Raw genomic sequence first — 23,140 nt, 5'->3', positions numbered from 1 at the left:
AACAGAATGCTGAAGAGCCTTCAAGGAGCGGGGATGCGTGCCACAAGTGCAAAGACCCCATATTAAGAATAGCAAAGGGGCGGATTTTTCACATTTTGCTTTGAAATAAGATGTCATTAGATGACAAGTAATTTAGTAGAACTTATCCGAAAGGGGGAAAAAAACCTTAATTGAACATCTGCCTTTTTAAATCCAGCTCTGAATTTTCATGTGTGAAAAATGTAATCTAAACATACTGTATTGTAATACTATGGATATTTGATTTTCATTATTATTAATACAGTGTCATAAAAATACTGTCATTTGGCAATGTCTGGTTGACTTGCAAAACTTAATGCCTTATTAGTGTGAGAACTGAGACATATATACAGTATTAAAATATACAACTGAGACAAATACTGGGCTATTAAAAATGAAAGAGCAGATTTCAAAAATTTATTTCAAACAAACTGTATGAGACAGAAACGCATTCCGCACATCACTGGATAGAGGAAAGTTCCAAAGTTTAAAAGCCCACCTAAAAGTACCAGTGAATGCCACTGAGCACTGTTTCTTGTTTATAGTAAACTGGTGACAACACCAAAAGAGAAATCATTTTGAGTGCTGCAATTTGTGAAGTGTGAATCCATTGTTCAAGGTAAACAACAAGATCTTGCACATCGTCTATGGCCTCCCAGGTCTCCAAATCTTAACCCCTGCGATTTTTATCTGTGGGGGTACATTAAAGAAAGAGTGTCTGTTCTACCTATACCAGCTAATCTTCAAGATTTGTGACATTGAATTGAGAAAGCTGTGAATTCAGTAACTAGGGACCATTTGACTCATGTGTGGCAAGAAATGGTCTACAATTTTGATGTTTGTCACACTACACATGGTGCTCTTGTTGAGTGCATGCATAGGACCATAGGACTTTCCTCTATCCAGTGATGTGCAGACTGTGTTTCTGTGCTATACAGTTTGTTTGAAATAAATTTTTGAAATCTGCTGTTTCATTTTGAATAGCCCTGTATTCAGCACCAGTAGTAAGGCCTGTTCTGGTCAGCTTTGTGCTGTCGTCTGTTACCTGTTCATATCTGTCCCTAAGGCTCCAGAAAGTGCCACAGGTGTGGAGAACATCTTGCATTGTTCCTGTTCCAAACAAGGCAGACACATCTTTATCTAATGACTACAGATCAGTGGCACTTAACATCTCACATCATGAGAGACTGGCCATGGACTCTTGTGGTAGACCACCTGAACCCACTGCAATTTGCCTATTAGACAAAGACTGGAGTAGAGAATTAAATTATCTGTCTGCTAAACAAGGTTTATTTTGACCTAGACACACATGGCAGCACTGTGAGGATTATGTTTTTTGATTTCTCGAGTACATTCAATACCATCTAGCTATTCCTGTTAAGGGGAAAACTCAGAGATATGCAGGTGGATGAACCTATGATGTCATTCATGGATAATGGACTGCCTGTCAGGAAGACCACAATTTGTGAAGCTCAAGGACCGCGTGTCTGATACAGATGTGAGCACCACAAGGAACAGCCCTGTCTCCATTTCTCTTTACTTCACAGACTAGAAATATAACACCGGGTCATGTCTGTTGCAAAAATTATCGGATGATTCTGCACTTATGGGATGTATCAATAAATGGCAATAAAGGATCAATAAATGCAGAATACAGGAATCAGGTGGAGAACTTTGCTTGTTAGTGGAGAAAGAATTGCCTACTGCTTAACATCAGCAAATCTAAGAAATTAGTTATTGACTTTCACTGCATCGAAAAGCCCCTATGCCAGGTCACTATTCACAGAGTGGATATGGAGGTGGTCTAGTGATTTTCTAGGCGGTGGTGTGTGCTGGGCCAGTATCATCACATCAAGAGAGGCTCAATGAATCAAAAAAACGAATTAAAAGAGCAAGCTCAGTTATTGGACACACTGTGGACTCCCTGATGGTTGCAGTAAAGGAGATAATTAAAACAACGCTGGGTGCCATTATGAACAATGCTCCACATCCTCTCTCCTACACATTAACAGTGAGTTCTTTCAGCTAATAGATTATTTAGCAGAAGTGGGTCATGAAATGCTATGGGGGCTCAATTATACCAACACCAATATATGTGCATAATACCTCACTGATTCAGAAGATTTCTTTCTTTTTAATTTTCTTCTTTTTTAGTCTTTCTAGTGTATGTTCAGACAGTGTGTATGTGTTTGTGGGTGTATCTCTCTGCATGTATGGTGGCACCAGAGCCTGAGTAAGTTGTATCACCATGTCACTCCACTCCAGTAGTTTAAACACAATAAATCTGTTTATGTTAATAAATAAACAATAAATCTGTTTATGTTTTGTATAGTTAGTTTACATAATTGTCACAAGACAAATAATAAAGCAAGTCAAACCACAGGGAAACATTTAGCATGTCTTCTTTAATACTCATACTTTCCCAAGTGCTGTGTTACAGGACAAGGGTACAGAATGGATCACCACAAGTGAAGAGCTCAGAACAAAATACAAGCTGGAAACAATTACTATGTTACAAAACCTAACAGCTAATATCAGACAGGAATTCGCCATGCAAGAGGTTTTGAATGATTTGAGAAAGAGGTGGCCAGCTCTTTCTACCGGCGCTACACATGAAAAGAGGCTGGATTTAAATTTAATGCCACACAAAAGTGGCCTAACCTGACACGCTTCATTAGCAGAGCTGAGAGGTGGAGAATGAGCATAGATCCGCATGAGTGTCTATATATACATAGGTGCTGACACATTGACTACTCTGTAAGGAAGCATGAAGAATTTGAACTTAATGTGTGCTGCTACAGGAAGCCAGTATAGTGACCTAAAAAAGGTGTGACACGTGATCACTTCAGCTAGTTGAACACAAGACATGCCGTTGTATTTTGAATCATTTGTGACGGCTTAGTGAGACACACTGATAACTCCTGCCAGCAGAAAAGTGCAGTAGTCCAGACATGACAAGACCAAAGCTTGGACCAGGAGGTGTGCTGCATACTCTGTCAGATATGGTCTGGTCTTCTGGAGGTTGTATAGAGTCGATCTGCAAGCCAAACAGTCGATAGCAACATGGCCCGTGAAGGACAATTGATCATCAGTCACCACCATAAGATTGCATACAGACTTGGCTGGTGTTAGTGACAATGAGCCAAGATTAACAGAAATGAGATGCTGAATAGACAGAGGAACTGGGATAAGGTTATGCTGCAGATGGTGTACCTTCATCCAGGTTACAATATCAATGCAACATATAGAGATTCTAGTTGATACAATGTGGTCCTCTGGAGGAAATGACATGTACAACTGCATATCATGAGCATAGCATTGATAAGAAAAATCATAGGACACGATGATATAGCCTAGTGAGGAAGTGTATAGAAAAAAGAGAGGGCCTAGCTCCGATCTTTGAGGCACTCCTGTGTTTGCCTCTTGCACCCTTGATATTACTCCATGCCAGGACACACAGTAAGATCTCCCCAAGACGACACTTGACATTTGACTGGAGTAGTTGTAACAGGAAAACTTTGCAAACATTCTTGAAAATATTCCATGAAACAGAACTCTTTAAAGCCTTTTCTTCCTCCTTTTGAAAATATTTTGAAAATCAACTGGTTTGGGGATACAGTCTATGTGGCAAGTGAATGGTGATTCTGTGCCAATGAGAATTATTTGCTTTGTTTAAACATACAATACTTAAAGTTACTGTGTAATGACAAATGTTTCCCAAATATTTTTTAAAGTTTAAAAAGATACTAATTTTGAGTTAAGACAACCACAGATAATTGGGTAATCTGAATATATTATTTCTCTGACTGGAGCTGTTAAATCAATTAAATTCATTTTTTGTGTTTTCCACACAAATTATTCCATCCATCCATCCATCCATCCATCCTCTTCCGCTTATCCAGGGTCGGGTCGCGGGGGCAGCAGCTTAAGCAGAGAGGCCCAGACATGACATACATAATACATGCAAATTTTGAATAAAATCAATTTAAGTTAGCTGTGTAACAGCAGCACACCTCAAGAATGATTTCTTGAGTGTACAAAACACGTGGAGCACCAGAGGTAATTGGTTCATTGGGGTCCATCACGAAAGGATTTGAAAAATACTTGGAGCTAATTCCAGATAAACCAAAAGCATCTGAATTGCAAAGTACTAGGATCTACATTTGTATCTTGTGAAAAGACCTCTTATAGAAGAAACCCTTAGAATTATGGAAGAATTCTGAAAACAAACAAACAAATATCTAAAATAATGTACTGTATATTAACAAAAAGTGAATGGGACAGTTAATATTTGGTATATATATATGGACTGACTGTAGCATTTTGGGAAATAGGCATCTTTAAGTAATCCGTGAAGGTGATTTGTTTATGGATGAGTGTCTGATATCTGACAGAATGCTGGCTTTGACAGTCAGGCAGTATCTGTTAAACTTTGGAATAATTTATGACTGGTGTGGCAAAATATTAGATTAGAATAAAATAAAACTCACTTTTGGAAGATACAATCCACCTGTTTATAATAGCCTGTTTAATGGTCTATAAGCATACTTTGTGACCACAGGAACATTTACTGCTGTTGTTTTTATTAGTCCCTCGTGCAATTTCATATTTTACTGTGAAGCTTCAGTTGCCTATTGCAGTCATCTGATTGAAGTGGACACCTAATGCCTTGATAGCTGCACCTGCCATACATGATTTCTGATTTTGCTTTTCCTTGTATCTGTTTATTGTCTTATTTCTAATTTTAGTGATCAATTTATATTCCAGGTGACTTAACTGGTCAGCTAATGATGAACTTGTGTGGGGATATCATTGCATTGTTTCTTAAATGAGGTTTGGTTCTCAGGCTCAACTACAAGTTCTTATTGTTTGTTATAAAGAATGATTCTGTTGCTTATCCTCCTTATTTTTTCTGAAATTTAATAATTTTAAGGGGTTCACAAGTCTGAAAACAATGAACAGGTAAAAACTGGCCCAGCCAAAAGCATGATATTTGAAAAAACAAACATTGACTAACATTTCAAAATTGTGAATATTTCTTTAGGAGGTGCTAATCTACTACCATCACCTTGAACATGTTGTCTCAATAAAAAATTTTCGGCTTATTGGAATATTATGAAGACATAAGTGAGGTACTGTAGTTATTACAGCCACCGCAGGAATCCAGTTTTCCATTCACTGCTTGTATAGAATCTGCAAATTTGTTTTATGTCCATCTGGCTTATTCCACTTATTCTGATATTATTTAATATGAATATGTTTGGAATATTAAATTAGCCATTGACACTTAATGTGAATGGCCCAAAACATGGAAACATGTGTATGTACTCGATTAAGAGTGCCCTTCAATGGATTGTTCCTGTCCTTCAAACTTGCTCACTTATGACCTGGTAATGGATAAAGAAAGTCCCAAACATGGCTAAAAGATCTACATATCCTTTTCCTTGGTTTTGAATAGCTGTATTCAATTAATTGTGTAAATTTGCTGATTTATATTCTAATTAGATGTTCTGATTAGAATAGTAGAACAATCTAGACAAGAACAGGCCATTCAGCACAACAAAGCTCGCCAGTCCTATCCACTTAATTTTTCAAAAAAAAGAGATCATGTTTAGTTTTGAAAGTGCCTAAAGTCTTAATCTAGCCTTTCATTTTCAAACTTGGCTCCATTAAATTTGAGATTGCATAATGTTGTAAAAGATCTTTCTCCATCCAAAAATATATATATATACTTATAAAGATACATTTTTCACTACATGCAATGATTATAATTTATTTTTCCTTCCCTACCAGAAAGAAATATACGAAGAAATGTTAATAGTGACATTTTTTGTCATAAAATGTTGCCATATTACTGCATTTTAATAATGATGATTCCAACCCCAATGAGACCCTAGCAGTTACAAATGAATACGAACAAGCTGTCGTGCAAAGCAAATGAGATTCAGGAAACTGGCATAGTTTATATGCATAAAGATATTATCCATCCATTATCCAACCCGCTATATCCTAACTACAGGGTCACGGGGGTCTGCTGGAGCCAATCCCAGCCAACACAGGGCACAAGGCAGGAAACCAGCCCACCGTAGGGCATGCACACTCACACACACACACACAAACACCAAGCACACACTAGGGACAATTTAGAATCGCCAATGCACCTAACCTGCATGTCTTTGGACTGTTGGAGGAAACCGGAGTGCCCGGAGGAAACCCACACAGACACGGGCAGAACATGCAAACTCCACACAGGGAAGACCTGGGAAGTGAACCAGGAAGTTTAACCAATAAACTGTAGGCTGGTGCACTGGTTAATGCTATAGCCTCACTGATCAAGTGACCTTGGTTCAAATCCTACATTCTGTCTGACTTTGTGTGTTTTCCCTGTGTATTTCTTCTGGGTATTCCAGTTTCTCTTCAATATTATAAAGATGTGTGTTAGCTTAACTATGTGTGATTGTGGCCATGTATGTGAGTAGGCCTGGAAATAAACTTGCATCACAGGAAAAGTTGCTTCCTGCCTTGAACCTAATGTGGACTGGATAAAAACTGTCTTTTATATTATGTATGTAGTAAACTTTATCATACATGTTCCCTTCAATGTCACAGCTTCTGTGAGATAACATTTTCACACTCACTTAATCTAATTCAATGTCACTGGGGGATGAAGTCTATACTGCCATAATTTGGGCAAATTAGAAAATAATCCCAGACAGGGAGTATTTGACATAATTAATATAACTATTACAGATTTAAATACAAGACTGCATGACTGCATTGTGGTATTGTGAAATTCAAGGGAAAGTGGCATATACAATGGATTCAGGCCACTTAATTTTTTTCTCCTTATCAAGTAGCACTCAACACCCCAGAATGACAAACAGTATTTTGGAATTTCTTGCAAATATATTAAAAAAAAAAAAACTGAAATCTCACAGTGACACAAGTATTTACACTCTTTACTTATTACTTTAGTTGATACACCTTTAGCAGCCATTTTAGCCTGGAGTCTTATTGAGCATGGCATGATAAACTTCATATTCAGTATGTGGGATTTTACAGATCCTCTCAAGCTCAGTCAGGTTGGATGTAGACCATCAGTAGACTTCTATATTCAGATTTCTCCAGAGATGTTCAACTGGAGCTATTCAAGACCATTTTCAGAGTTTCTTAAGCCAATCCTATATTCTCTTTGTTTTGTGCTTAATTCCATTTTCAGATTTAAAGAAGAGGTGAAATATGTTTCCAATAAGGATACCTCTGTACTTTGCTCCATTCAGATCTCCCTGAACCCTGTTTAGTCTCCCAGACCCTTCTTCTGAAAAACAACCCCACAGCATGATACTGTTTAGGTGGCTTTTTGCAAACTCTATGTGGTCTTCCATGTCTTTTACTAAGGAGTGGCTGCTGTGCCATAAAGCACAGATCGGTGAAGTGTTGCAATGATAGCTGTATTTCTAGCAGCTTCTCCCATCTTCACACAGGTTCTTTGGAGCCCAGCATGACTGACTGTGAAGTTCTTGGTCACCTATCTTACTGTGCCAAGCTGGATGACCAACTCTAGGATGAGTCATGGTTGTTCCAGACTTCATCCATTGAATAAATATGGAGGTCACTGTAGTCTTGGGAACCTACAATGCAGTAGAAATTGTTTGTAGCCTTCCCCTGATCTTCACCAGACACAATCCTGTCTTTAAGCTCTACAGGCAATTCATTTGGCCCAATGGCTTGGTTTTTGCTCTGATACATATTGTCAGTTGTAGGACACTGTATAGACAGGTGTGTTCCTGTCTTAATCGTGTTCAATAAATTGAATTGACCACAAGTGGATTCCAAACAAGGTGTAGAAACATCTCGATGATGATGAATAGAATGGGATTTAACTGAGACAAATTTCAAGTGTCATGACAAAGTGCCTAAATACTTATGTCAATATAATATTTCACTTTTTTATTTTTAATTTCGAAAAAATCCTAAAATCGTGTTTTCACTTTGTCATTCTTCAGTGTCGAATGCTGCTTGATGTGTAGAAAAAGATCAATTTAAACAATTCGAAACAAAGTTATCCAGTTCAGTCTTGTGTGGGATCAGTGTTTATACCAGATTGGATGCCATTGCATCACATTGTACCCTCACACTGGACCATGACTATCTGAGAAACAAAGTTAAAAAAAAGAACAAAGGCCTGAATATATTTAAATCATATCAACAGGAATGCCATGAAGTGAGTTGTACAAAAGGCAGCTCAAGTGTGTGCTACATCTAAACAATGGTGATAATAAAACAAAAACAAAATAAGTTTGCAATTTCCAGTATAATTATGGGAAACATTATATCAGTTCCCCTCCTTGAACCGCCACCTTATCGTGGTGGAGGGGTTTGCATGTCCCAATGATCCTAGGAGCTCTGTTGTCCGGGGCTTTATGCCCCTGGTAGGGTCACCCAAGGCAAACTGGTCCTAGGTGAGGGATGAGACAAAGAGCAGTTCAATAGACCTCGTATGACGAAGAAAAAATTTGGACGGCGTTTTCCCTCTTCCGGACGCAGGTCACCGGGGCCCCCCTCTGGAGCCAGGCGTAGAGGTGGGGCTCGATGGCAAGCGCCTGGTGGCCGGGCCTGCACCCATGGGGCTCGGCCGGGCACAGCCCGAAGAGGCAACATGGGTCCCACCCACATAGGCTCACCACCTATGGGAGGGGCCAAGGAGGTCAGGTGCAGTGTGAGTTGTGTGGTGGCCGAAGGCGGGGACCTTGGTGGTCCGATCCTCAGCTACAGAAACTGGCTCTTGGGATGTGGAATGTCACCTCTCTGAAGGGGAAGGAGCCTGAGCTGGTGCGTGAGGTCGAGAGGTTCCAGCTAGATATAGTCGGGCTCACCTCAACGCACAGCTTGGACTCTGGAACCAATCTCCTTGAGAGGGGCTGGACTCTCTACCTCTCTGTAGTTGCCACCAGTGAGAGGTGCCGAGCGGGTGTGGGCATACTTATTGACCCCCAACTTGGAGCCTGTACATTGGGGTTTACCCTCTGCCTTCGGGTGGGGGGACGGGTCCTGACTGTTGTTTGTGCGTATGCGCCGAACAGCAGTTTGGAATACCTACCCTTTTTGGAGTCCCTGGAGGAGGTGCTAGAGGGCATACCTTCTGGGGAGTCCCTCGTACTGCTGGGAGACTTCAATGTTCACGTGGGCAATGACAGTGAGACGTGGAAGGGGGTGATTGGGAGGAATGGCCCCCCCAATCTGAACATGAGCGGTGTTTTGTTATTGGACTTCTGTGCTCATCACGGATTGTCCATAACGAACACCATGTTCAAGCATAGGGGTGTTAATAAGTGCACTTGGCACCAGGACACCCAGTTTAATGATCGTGATTTTGTGGTCGTGTTGTCGGACTTGCGGCCACATGTCTTGGACACTCGGGCGAAGAGAGGGGTGGAGCTGTCAACTGATCACCACCAGGTGGTCAATTGGCTTCGATGGTGGGGGAGGATGCCGTTTAGGCCTGGTAGACCCAAATGTGTTGTGAGGGTCTGCTGGGAACGTCTGGCAGAGTCCTCTGTCAGAAGTAGCTTCAACTCCCACCTCCGGCAGAACTTCGACCACGTCCCGAGGGAGGTGGGGGACATTGAGTCCGAATGGGCCATGTTCCATGCCTCTATTGTTGATGCGGCTGACCGGAGCTGTGGACGTAAGGTGGTCGGTGCCTGTCGTGGTGGCAATCCCTGAACCTGTTGGTGGACACCGACAGTGAGGGATGCCGTCAAGCTGAACAAGGAGTCCTACCGGACCCTTTTATCCTGTGGGACTCTGGAGGCAGCTAATAGGTACTAACAGGCCAAGCAGAATGCGGCTTCGGTGGTTGCTGAGGCAAAAACTCAGGCATGGGAGGAGTTTTGCAAGGCCATTGAGAACGACTTTCGGACAGCTTCGAGGAGATTCTGGTCCACCATCCGACGTTTCAGGAGGGGGAAGCAGTGCAGTGTCAACACTGTATATAGTGGGGATGGTGCGCTGCTGACCTCAACTCGGGATGTTGTGGGTCGGTGGGGGGAGTACTTCGAAGACCTCCTCAATCCCACTAACATGCCTTCCAATGAGGAAGCAGAGCCTGGGGACTCGGAGGTGGGCTACCCCATCTCTGGGGCTGAGGTCACCGAGGTGGTCAAAAAACTCCTTGGTGGCAGGGCCCCGGGGGTGGATGAGATATGCCCGGAGTTCCTCAAGGTTCTGGATGTTGTAGGACTGTCTTGGTTGACACGTCTCTGCAACATCGCATGGACATCGGGAACAGTGCCTCTGGATTGGCAGACCAGGGTGGTGGCCCCCCTCTTTGAAAAGGGGGACCGGAGGGTGGGTTCCAACTACAGAGGGATCACACTCCTGAGCCTCCCTGGAAAAGTCTATTCGGGGATCCTCGAGAGTAGGGTTTGTCGGATAGTCGAACCTCAGATTCAGGAGGAACAGTGTGGTTTTCGTCCTGGTCACGGAACAGTGAACCAGCTCTACACCCTTAGCAGGATGCTGGAGGGTGCATGGGAATTTGCCCAACCAGTCCAACCTGGACTTGGAAAAGGCGTTTGACTGTGTCCCTCAGGGAATCCTGTGGGGGGTGCTCCGAGGGTATGGGGTACTGGACCCCCTGATAAGATCTGTTCGGTCTCTGTACAGCCAATGTCAGGGCTTGGTCCACATTGCCGGCAGTAAGTCGAGCCCGTTTCCAATGAGAGTTGGACTCCGCCAGGGCTGCCCTTTGTCACTGATTCTGTTCACAACCTTTATGGACAGAATTTCTAGGTGCAGTCAGGGTGTTGAGGGGGTCTGGTTTGGTGGACTCAGGATTGGGTCACTTCTTTTTGCAGATGATGTTGTCCTGTTTGCTTCATCAGGCCGTGATCTTCAGCTCTCTCTGAATCGGTTCGCAGCTGAGTGTGAAGCACCTGGGATGAGAATCAGTACCTCCAAATCCGAGACCAGGGTTCTCAGCCAGAAAAGGGTGGAGTGCCCTCTCAGGGTTGGGGGAGAGATCCTGCCCCAAGTGGAAGAGTTCAAGTATCTCGGGGCCTTGTTCACGAATGAGAGAAGAATGGAGCGTGAGATCGACAGGTGGATCAGTGCGGCGTCTGCAGTGATGCGGACTCTGCATCGGTCTGTTGTGGTGAAAAAAGAGCTGAGCCGTAAGGCAAAGCTCTCAGTTTACCAGTCGATCTATGTTCCTACCCTCACCTATGGTCATGAGCTATGGGTAGTGACCGAAAGAACGAGATCACGAATACAAGCGATCCCTTAAAGATAGGGTGAGAAGCTCAGTCATCCGGGAGAAGCTCAGAGTAGAGCCACTGCTCCTCCGCATCGAGAGGAGTCAGATGAGGCGGCTCGGGCATTTGATCAGGATGCCTCCTGGACGCCTCCCTGGTGAGGTATTCTGGGCACGTCCAACTGGGAGAAGACCCCGGGGAAGACCCAAGACACACTGGAGGGACTATGTCTCCCGGCTGGCCTGGGAATGCCTTGGGATTTTCCCGGAAGAGCTAGAAGAAGTGGCCTGGGAGAGGAAAGTCTGGGCCTCTCTGCTCAAGCTGCTGCCCCCGTGACCCGACCTCGGATAAGTGGAACAAGATGGATGGATGGATGGATTATATTAGTTGAATTTATGAATGAGCTATAGTGTATAGAATGGCCTAACAGACTGCATTGCTGCAGGTGAATACTATGTTATCAACAATTTAAATAGATGAATAAAAATCATGGTGAGTAAAACTGGCAGTTAAAAGAGGCTGTCTTATTTAAGGAAGAATTCAGGCATATTATAACTGTAATGAAGGCTTTGTATTTAAATGTTATTTCTAATTAACATGAGTTTCTATTCACATTATCGATTTTTTGTTTATTAGTGCCATTATTTTATTATTCTTCCTTTAGTGGCCATGTCCATCTTGCTGTTAGCAACAACTTCTGGGCGCTACAATGTGATCTTATGATGGCATGTAGTGTATATTATATCAATATGCTACTGTTAAGTAAGAATGTGACTGGCACATCCCAGTATTATGCCACTAGATTAAAAAATACACTGTTACTCTTTATCTTTGCATTTTTATTGTATGAGAAAGCTAAAACAAGCTTCCAAATATTTAGGGTTAGGATCTTTCTGGCTTTGTGTTTTTGATTTGTTTTCTCGTATCTATTGATCTTCCAGACTAATGACCCTTTTTCTGCCTTGTAACGTTATTTTTAACTCTCCCTATTTGTGTGGCTGTCTCTTGGTCTCTCTATATTGGACAATAACTGGAATGTTATGTAAGCCGCATTGCACTTGTGTTCTCATTCACTCGCTTTTACAATCTACCTATTCTCATACTGCATTGAAGTGAGTTACTTGTACTGAGAAATAAAATCTTTGAAGGTCTTCCATAATGTAATAAACAATGTATGTAAGCACAATTCTTTTAAAGGAAATCATGACAAATGGAATAAAGTATGTTATACTTCATTTTTGAGAATATGTTATTCATATGGTGATTAGAAATATTTCAGTAATACAACCAATCGTAACAAAGCATACAAAAATGTAATTATACACTCTTAATACTGATGTATTATAAATTCTGCTATAATATTTGAAATCATTTTATTTCTGTGTAGAAGTGCTGGAGATAATACAATTAGTAAGATAATTTTGTGCAGATGAGGAGAACAAGAGGCAGAAATTCACAATTGCCTCTATATTACCAAAGAATGAGAAATATACCTGCCAAAATTCTAATTTATGTAATAAGTGCTTTCCCAAGGAATGCAGCCAAAAAGAGCATGTTTTGACTGATGGGTAATAAACTGACTGTTTATTTATTAGAAAGGAATTTCTGAAAATTTTACTGTGCTGTTTTGAAACATTAACTGCTTTTGGAAGGCCCTGCAATATTCTGCACTGGCATTGCTGGTAGGTGTCTGCATCAACCATCGAGTATAAAAGGCAAAGGGCTTAAAGAAAAGGGACCAAGGTGTTTGCATAGTTTTTATTTTATTGTAATGAAGCATGGAAAAAAGAAACTAGAAAACCCAACGAACATTTTAGAAGAAAATAAGAAGCAATTAAACTAATGAAAAAAAAACTGATTTAGTAATTCAGCAATTAACTAAAAAATCTAAATTACCTAGAAAAACAACAAACAATGCAGCAAAAAGTCCTGGACACCTTGGCTAACTGTCTACCTGTCCCTCATAGCCATTCTATAATATAACATATGCTGGGTTATAATCTTAACCAAGGCCCATTCCTGCATGCATTGCTTAAATCAATTTTTAAAGTACAATAATATAAGAACTTACAGCCAAATCATATTTGATACAGTATCTATCTATCTATCTATCTATCTATCTATCTATCTATCTATCTATCTATTAGATTCACCTGGAGTATACTCTAGCTTTTTTTGGGTAGAAGCAGTAACACAGTAATACCGCAAAATAAAAGTTTACATAATAACTATATATAGGGCTTCTGGACCAGTGTGTAATTCCTTTATAACAAATAGGCAGGTGGTGTCATGTACCCTCGTTCTTGCATCTCTCAAATTCTGCATTTTCCGTCATATACACTTTTGCCACTTTTGATCCTCCTGGTCACTGAGATGTTGTTCTGTATAATTATTAGGCACTAGGTGGCCATTTCTACATTTTGTGATGTCAAGAGTTTCCTAATAAAGACTTTCAGGTGGCTGCTCATGCCTTTGCATTACTGACCACTGACATACATTTACAGTTCCAGACATTGTCAGAGATGGCTGGGGTGGCGACCCGACTGGGACGCCTAGGAAGACCGATGGAAGGCTTACGCCTTCCCCAGACCATGTGGGGGTGACCGCCCTGGTTCCTTTGGGGGCCACGGGTACAGAGCTTAGAAGTTCAACCCTGTAGGAGCCCGTGGTCACCACCAGGGGGCGCCCCTGTGCCTTTGGAGCCCTGGACCTCGGAACTTCCGCCACACCCAGATGGGGAAGAAGACTGGGGACACGCGGAGTGCTTCCGGGTATGTAGCCAGCACTTCTGCCACACGGTGGCGTGTCGGGGGGAGATTGCCGGGAAGCACCTGGAGCACATCTGGGTGTGTATAAAAGGGGCCGCCTCACTTCATACGATGGCAAGAGTCGGGAGCGGAGTGGACTGAGCTGGAACCAGGTGAGGAGAGGACGAAGCAGGAGAAGACAGAGTGGAAGCAGCCCGAAGAGAAAGGCAGAGAGTGTGAGAGGCCTGGACTTTTGGGGAAGTCTTTGGGTTTGTGGTGCACTTTGAACTTTGTAAATACTGTAAAATAAACATGTGGTGGTGAATTTGCCATGTCTTTCTGTCTGTGTCCGGGGCTTAGTCCACACTGGTGTAGTCGGCAGGATTCGCCGCCTGGTTCAAGGCGGGAACCTGCAGTAAAAAATATCATTGTGGATGGTCCGGCACAGCAGGGGAGCCCACCCATGTGCCGCGGGAGCGGTGTGCACACAACCCCGCGGAAGGAACTTACCCCACGGACCACCACGGGTCCGCAGGAGAGTCATTTCCCCCTGTTGCAGTTTGACAACGGGAGTGGCAGGTGTGTTGCAGGCTCCTGTAGGCGTGCCATCCCTGGAGGCGCCCGGTATGGCATTGCGTCTAGGGAGGCCACACCGAGGACGTCTCCTCGGTTAGACGGGACCCAGGAGGTGAGTTCCCTGCCTACCGACAGCCGGCCCTGGGGGACCGGGCATGTTTTCTATTTTTCAGGCAGGGAATGCCCGGATCAGCATCAGTGGCGGACATATGCTGGTCTGCGGGGCTTTAACGGCACGTCGACGACTGCAGAAGCCGCGGAGAAGGAGCCGCTGCAGCTCGGGAGGCACTGGCAGCAGCCAGGCTGTCGTCAAGCACGCCATTGCAGCAGGAGGGGAGCCAAAATGGCCGCGGACCGGAAGTCCCACCCGTGACAGGCACGAGATTGGACGGTGTGTCTTGCGTGCCCACCGGGGCCGGAGAAAGAGACCCACAGGAAGTCGCCGGCATGTGTTGCTGACGGACAGGTGAGCTCACCGTCGGCTAACTTCCTGTCCTTGGCGGCTGCTCTGTCTGAGCTGGAGGCCTGCCTTCAGCCCGCAGAGCAGCAGTTGTTGCAGGTGGTGCGTGCCCTCCGGGCAGAGTTGCTGAAGCTGGAGAGGAAGGCGGTCGCGTCACTGGAGCTGCTGCGAGAGTGGACAGAACAGCGTGTCGCTGGATTCTTCAGCCAGAAAGGTACGGCGGGGAAGGTGAGTACAGCCGACCCCGTAAAGCATAAAGGAGAGCCCACCGAAAATGGCCGTGATTCTAATGACCGGATCTGAGTAGGGGGTTCTCTGACAACGGATCCAAAGAGGAGTGCTGTGTGCGAGGTGAGGGGAGGAAGATCCCAGGGGCTGGCAGGACGAGGGCTGATGAGTGACCTGGGTCCTAGTGCCCTATGCCCTGAGCCTGCGGCAGTCTCCCGTTGCTCTGTACGGATACAGACGGGATTGGATCTGAGTGTTTACCATGCGCAGACCCAGACCGTCACGGCACCTCAGAAGTAGGACCCACTTCAGGGGTAAGCTGCCCTCGCGGGACGTGACGCTCTGCCTGACGGGTCTTCGCTGGCGGTGGGACACTGTTGGAGATGGCTGGGGTGGTGACCCGGCCGGGACGCCTAGGAAGACCGGAGGAGGGCTTACGCCTTCCCCAGACCATGTGGGGACGACCACCCTGGTTCCTTTGGAGCCCTAGACCTTGGCACTTCCACCACAAGTGGAAGGGCCGGGGAGTAAAAGACTGGGGACACCCGGAATGCTTCCGGGTACGCAGCCAGCACTTCTGCCACACGGGGGCATGTCGGTGGGAGATTGCAGGGAAGCACCTGGAACACATCCAGGTATGTATAAAAGGGGCCGCCTCCCTTCATACGATGGCGAGAGTTGGGAGCAGAGTGGACTGAGCTGGAGTCGGGTGAGGAAAGGACGAAGCAGGAGAAGAGAGAGTGGAGGCGGCCCGAAGAGAAAGGCAGAGAGTGTGAGAGGCCTGGACTTTTAGGGAAGTCTTGGGGTTTGTGGTGCACTTTGAACTTTGTAAATACTGTAAAATAAATGTGTGGTGGTAAATTTGCCATGTCTTCCTGTCTGTGTCCAGGGCTTAGTACACAACACGAAGGACTGATTCTGGCTATACGCCCTTGACAGTATGCAAGAAGAATCTCAGTATTTTTATCTTTAGGATTCTTAAAACTGACTGACCTTGAGAAAACGACTCTTTCTAAGAAGAGGCACATTTTCAGTTTTCAAGAGCTAGTGATTCCTGGTCAGATGTAAGGAGTAATCTTTAGAGCAGCACACATTTACTCAAATTAGTTACTAGGGTCTCCCTTACGCTCATTTACTTGGTCTATCTCCCCCATTCCACCTAGAGAGGTCACCCACTAAACATATCACAAAATATGTCTGTGCTTATATACAGAACAGGGGAAGCAATACAAATAAAACTAAAGATGTTATGGTGCAGTGCAAGTTCTACAAGGCCTACTGTCATAAAGGTGACCCTACAGTTTAAGAGTTTGATGTTGAGCGATGAGACACCCCGGTGGGTCAGTATGAGAAGTATTTTTTATAACATTTTACACATTCTACACATCTGCCATCCTTGCCAGTAATTCAGCATTAAAAGAACTGTATGATTAACATTCCATCGATGATTTGATATTTTATTCTGCTTTATTCTGCTTTTTTGATGCCCAGACAACATCAGTAACCTCCTGAACCAGTAAGCTCTAGCCCGGCTACTCCTCTCCCTGCATGCTGGAACTGTTATTGCCTCCTCAAATATTCAGCTTGTGATGGGGACTTCAGTCGTGTTGCACCCAGCCTGTTAATTGACCTGTCTAACATCAGTAGATCTGAAGACTATTTATTCTGTTAAAAAAGCCATTAAAACCCATTTTTTCAGGAAGGCATTTAAGTTACAAGAAAACTCATTCAAACATATACTCTTAGGATATATCTGTATATTGCTAGCCGTTTTATTTGTTCACAGTCTTCTACTACTGTGTATTTTATTTATCTGTTCTTTTTTTGTATTAACTCAGCATTTTGTATTCTTATTTATTCAAAATTTAATTTCTGGAATATGCTCCAATCCCCTGAATGGTATGATATGGTATTTGATGCCATTTATTCAGCTTTATTTGGGGCTTAATACTTTTGAACTATGGAAGAATATTTCAGACAAAATAAAACTAAATAAATAATGTAAATATGCAAATAAATATTAATTGTGAAATGTGATGATAAATAATAACAAAACAATATATAAGCATAAATAATGCAACGTTTCATGAAATAGGTTTTTGTCGGCTAATTCTTTATCTATTTTTTTACAATTATTTTTTCATTGATAAATTGGGATCTAGTGAGTAATGTGCTTTGATTGGTGAAACATTGGTGGAGTAGATGCACACAGTCACAACTTTGCACCTGCTTATGAACCACAGGATAACCAAGGCAAGTAAAACCTACTGTATGTACAAAGTTGTGACTGTGCGTTCAGATGGGACACAAGTGCAGGAAAAAGCTACTTTAACTCAAGAAGCCCTGAATTGATCATCCTCTCAGTCTGAAGAGTCTGTGTCTAAAGGGTCTGCCTATAAATGTACTCCTTGATGGCCAAAAATTTGTCCACACTTTATAGAAGATTTACCAATCAAAAAACAGTACTTGATAAAGCCCATTCTCTCCACTTTGATGGGTGAAAATGGCAATTTTCATTTGAAGGCATATTTTGTGTTCCATGTGGTATCATTCAAATAAATAAAATAAGATAAAATATATAAAGAGATGAGCAACACAAAATACATTTCATGACACATTTAATTATGTAATGCACACATGTCATTGTATTTTTTATATTTTGCCACATTTCACAATCCATTATTTATATAATTTAATTAACTTTTGTCCAAAATATTCCTCCATCATTCAAAAGTATCTAGCACCAAATACATTTTGAATAAACGGACCACAAAATTCTGAGTTAATACAAGAATACCAAAGATGGCAATAAAATAAACAGTAGCTGAAGACAGTGAACAAATGACCTAGCTTCCAATACAGAGTTGTATCCTACTATATCCTACTATATTATCCAATATTGCTCCATTAACAGCAGATGAGTATTATCTAAATAAAATAATACTAATAATGCTAATAATAATAATAATAATAATAATAATAATAATAATAATAATAATGATACTTTGTGATTATTCCTTTTTTAAATTCTGCCCTCTTTGTGGTAGAGAGCTGCCACAAGGGTGCCCTCCTGTACCATCTGTTTAAAAATTAGTGACAAATAATTTGATGGGGGACTTGTGGGCAGCTTTTTAGTTTGTAGTTCAATACTGTCCTGTTTAGCAGAAATTCATGCCAAGTTTGAAACGACTCTCACTGGGGTATTAAAGTGCAGGCATACTATTAGTGTGTGCATTGCTTTGCTTGGGTGTCACTGAAGGACAGATTTAATGTTGATGGATGTTTTATATCACACAGTGCTTGACGTTAATGGGAACTATATTTTAAAATTACTTAATTCTGGAATGAGATGCTGCTGGAGGCATAAATCTCTTAGCTGTATATTCTGCTAGCCGAAAGTGGGCAACATGCCAGTTACACAAGTATATCCGCATTCTGTTTCCACTAATCAAATCAAAACCCAAGGATGAGGTTATGACCTCTTATACAGTAGCTTAATTAAATGCTATTTACTGTATCCCGCTGCAGTTTATTAGCCATCTTCTTTGTGCAACTATTATAGGGCATTAGCACACATGATCTGGTGAGAAAAAGGGTCAGGTTGCACTATATTGTTGCCATATAGTACTGTATTCCCTTCATGTGGAAAGAATCTTCTGAGTGCGTATCTTTCCACTGTACACATGATAATAATTGGCTTTGGAAATTTAAACTTATCCAAAATAATAAGTACAGTGCTGTGTTTCCATGTACTGTGGTAAGATATGGTTTGAAAAGTTGTTATTATTTTCAACATAAATGAATAATGTCTGTAATGTTGCAAACCAAATCAAATATTAATAATAACCCTATAGAAAATTATTTTGAATTGATGTGTACTGTTCAGAGATAAAGTTTTTTGGATATTCATTGTAAATATAGTTATGAAACTTGATGCTCATGCGGAACTAGCAGTAGATGCAAAGCAGGAATCAACACTTGCCCATACTGAGCCAATTTACTGTAGAATCGACAATTAAACTGATGAATATATCTTTGGTATGTTTGGATTAAAACTTGCATAGAAACAGAGGGTATGTACAAATTCCATTGATGGTGGCCTAGGGTCAGATATTTAAAACTTTGTTACACAAAAAAAGTGGAGTAAAATGTGCATGGGCATTAAATAACACTGGAGGTAATGCCAGTCCATTGCAGAGTATACTCACTCACGCTGGACTAATTTACAGGTTACAATACACCTAACCTGGTTTTCTTTTAGACTCTGGAGCAAAACAGGATTACTTAGACAAAATCACAAGCAGATACTAGGAGAATGTGAATCACATACTGGATTTGAACCAAGGACTGGAGCATTGATAAAGTTATGGTATTGTTCAGCCCAGTTTTGGCATATAAAATTTAAAACTTTGAATAAACAACTCTGCTGTTGTTGGTCCTAAGCCAGAATGCGAAAGGAGGAGGGATGGGTGTCAGGAACTCGTTCTGCAAAAACTCACATCAACTACAGAAACAGCAAGAAGAATCTCAAGTATTTCTGGTCAATCAGGTGAGAATTTGTTTTTTGTTCATATGATTGTTTTGGAGCAAACTGGCACTGGTGGCAATTTTCTCATCCAGGAACATCACAAGAATTGGGACATGGAATGTGTGAACACTACATTAGATTGGGTGACTCACCCAGCTCCCATGGGTCTTTGATGATTACAGACTGGACATCCTTGCTGTCAGCAAGGTCAGATGGACGGAGATCAGACGAATCAACAACAGTGTCAAAATCATCCTGTATGCAGGTCATGAAGAACTGCATGAACATGGAGTCAGCCTCGTCCTTGGTGAACGAGAGACAAAGGCACTCATCAGAATGGAACCAGTCAGTGATTGAATAATCACAGCACGCTTAACCCATGGCCACACCAAAGAGACCATTGTACAAGTGTACACACCAACAGATCGTGCAGACGACTGGTGAAGGACAAATTTTATGAGCAGCTGCAGGACATCTTCGGCAGTACTCCAAAGCATGACCTCAAGGTCCTGATCAGCAACTTTAATGCCCAACAGAGTGGTGACTGAAGAGGACTGGAAAATGTAATTGGAGCTCATTTCAGCTCAGCAACAATGGCTATGTATTATGTGTAAACTCCATAATATCATCACACACTGAAAACTCCGACTGGCTGGCCACATCCTTCACATGAAGGACAATCATATCCCTAGGGTGGCAATGAAATGGACATCTCCTGGCACCAAACAACCACAAGGACACCTCTGAATTACATGGAGAAGAATTTTTGAGCAAGATCTGAGGGCACTGAACACAACATGGAATGACGCTGAAGCACTCGATCAAGGTTGGAATCGCTGGAGACCCCATGCTGTCCAATATGCCACATATCATATGGGAAGATCTAAGTCTAAGAATAAACATTATTAAAATAATTAATTTGGGGTTCCAAAAGCATTAACAAAAGGGCTACCATAATTTGTATAATATACAGAATAGTGAATAGTTTTTTTGTTTTTTTTTTAATCACTTCTGTAACCCCAATGTTAAAAAAGTCTGGTCTTGATGCTGACAATTTTAACAATTTTCGCCCTATTTCCCGCTTACCTTTTCTGTCAAAAGTTCTTGAGCGTGTTGTAGCTTCCCAACTCACCAATTACTTAATCTATAATAATTTGATGGAACCCTTTCAGTCTGGTTTCAGGGTGAAGCACAGCTGTGAAACTGCTCTGCTACAGGTAACGAATGATTTGCTTATGGCAGCAGACTCCGGACAAACCAGCATATTAATTCTATTAGACCTCAGTGCAGCATTTGACACTGTCAGACATGACATTCTACTGTCCAGAATGGAGAACATGCTGGGTATCTCTGGCACTGCCCTCCAGTGGTTCAAGTCCTATCTGACTGATAGGCAAGAGTTTGTTAGAGGGGACTGGGCAGTCTAATGGTCTGGAATCTCTACAGATTTTATTTTTTTTCTCGAGCCGTCTGGAGTTTTTTTTTTGTTTTTTCTGTCCATCCTGGCCATTGGACCTTACTCTTATTCTATGTTAATTAATGTTGACTTATTTTATTTTCTTACGGTGTCTTTTATTTTTCTATTCTTCATTATGTAAAGCACTTTAAGCTACTTTTTGTATGAAAATGTGCTATATAAATAAATGTTGTTGTTGTTGTAGTCTTGGCAACAGCAGATCCAGCTCAGCACCAGTCACACAAGGAGTTCCTCAGGGCTCTGTCCTCGGCCCTCTTCTCTTCTGTATTTATATGCTTCCCCTTGGCCATATTATTCATAGCTTTGGACTGGGCTATCATTTTCATGCAGATGGTACTCAACTCTACTTCAATGTTAAAAGTGAAACTTCATCAGAACTTTCTCAGCTCACAACCTGCCTCAGTGAAATTAAAACCTGGATGGAGCAGAACTCTTTCAAATTAAATTGCAACAGAACTGAACTCCTGCAAATTGGGACTAAAATGCAACTTAATAAAATGAGCTCCTTCCCAGTCCATCTTGGCAGGGATCTCATCAGACCTGCCTCTACTGCACAGAATTTTGGTGTCATTTTGGATTCCTCCCTTTCTTATTCCACCCACATAAATCACATTAAGAAACTTTCTTACTTTCACCTCCGTAACATATCCCGTGTTCGCTCCTTCTTCTCCTTTTCTAATGCTGAGAAACTTGTCCATGCTTTTATCACATCCAACATCGATTATTGTAATTCCGTACTGGCAGGTGCCCCTTCTAATCTTATGTCTCAGCTCTAGCTTATTCCAAACTCAGCTGCAAGAGTCCTTACTCGAACCAGCAGCAGCGAGCACATAACACTCATCCTGCTCCTCCTTCACTGGCTCCCTGTGTCTTACAGAATCAAATATAAAATCCTACTAATAACCTTAAATGACTTTGCGCCAAACTACATCGGTGACCTTCTCCATCACTATGTGCCTGTCCGCCCACTAAGGTCCTCAGATTCTGGCAATCTTGTTGTGCTCCACACTAATCTACACTCCATGGGTGACAGGGCCTTCAGCTGTATAGTGCCCAGACTCTAGAATGACCTACCGAAATTAATCAGGTCAGCTGACTCCATGAATTCTTTTAAAAAACAACTCAAAACTCATCTGTTCATACAGACCGGAAGTACTTACAGGTCACAAGGACAGAAGAAATAAAGTGTTTCCGGGCTGACGAAGAAAAGAAGAGTTTTGATCTGACCCAGAGGTGATAAGGAGTCACATGGACTGCGGGTGAAGGAACACTTCTGGGTCAGGGTCCATAAAAGGACTAAGGGAACTCCCAGACGGCGAGCTAGCTGGGTGGAAAGGTGGCAACGCATCTGGGAGTGGTGGAGAGTTTATTATTGATTAGTGTTTTAATTTATGAGTATTGTGGATAGGAAGGTGCTTTGTGCACTGTAGTGCTGTAATAAAGTCGATTATTGGACTTTTACCTTGTGTCTGGAGTCAAGTCTGAGGGTTCAAGGGAGCGACAGCGCCCCCATTCTGTCATAATGTATACAGTACATGTAATTTTTGTTTTTTTTTTTTTGCCAAGGCCTATTATTGTTAACCCTGAGGCTGTGGGTTCAAATCCTGCTACTGCCACTGTGTGACCATAAGAAAGGCACTTTATTTGTCTGTACTCTAATCAGAAAAACATAGTATCTCAAATGTAAGTCACCTTGGATAAAGGTGTCAGTCAAATAGATAATAATATTATTATTAGGAAATTTGAGCTGCTTTCATTTAAACATGCTATATGTAATTTTCCATTAATAAAGCATTTCTGCTATAGATCAATTCCTGTTTTTCCTACTGACATGGCTTTTGTTGGTGGTCA

General features: G+C 42.2%; 1 protein-coding gene across 1 annotated transcript in view; it reads right to left on the bottom strand.

Annotated features, from left to right (window-relative positions):
- Window positions 1-23,140, bottom strand: part of sncb (synuclein, beta) — a 130,508-nt gene that overhangs the window by 53,803 nt on the left and 53,565 nt on the right. The window lies entirely within an intron of this gene.

This window comes from Polypterus senegalus, chromosome 13, assembly GCF_016835505.1.
Source record: "Polypterus senegalus isolate Bchr_013 chromosome 13, ASM1683550v1, whole genome shotgun sequence".
Lineage (NCBI taxonomy): Eukaryota > Metazoa > Chordata > Cladistia > Polypteriformes > Polypteridae > Polypterus > Polypterus senegalus.
The sequence above is the reverse complement of the archived record's forward strand: the minus strand, read 5'-3'. Positions and strand labels throughout refer to the sequence as shown.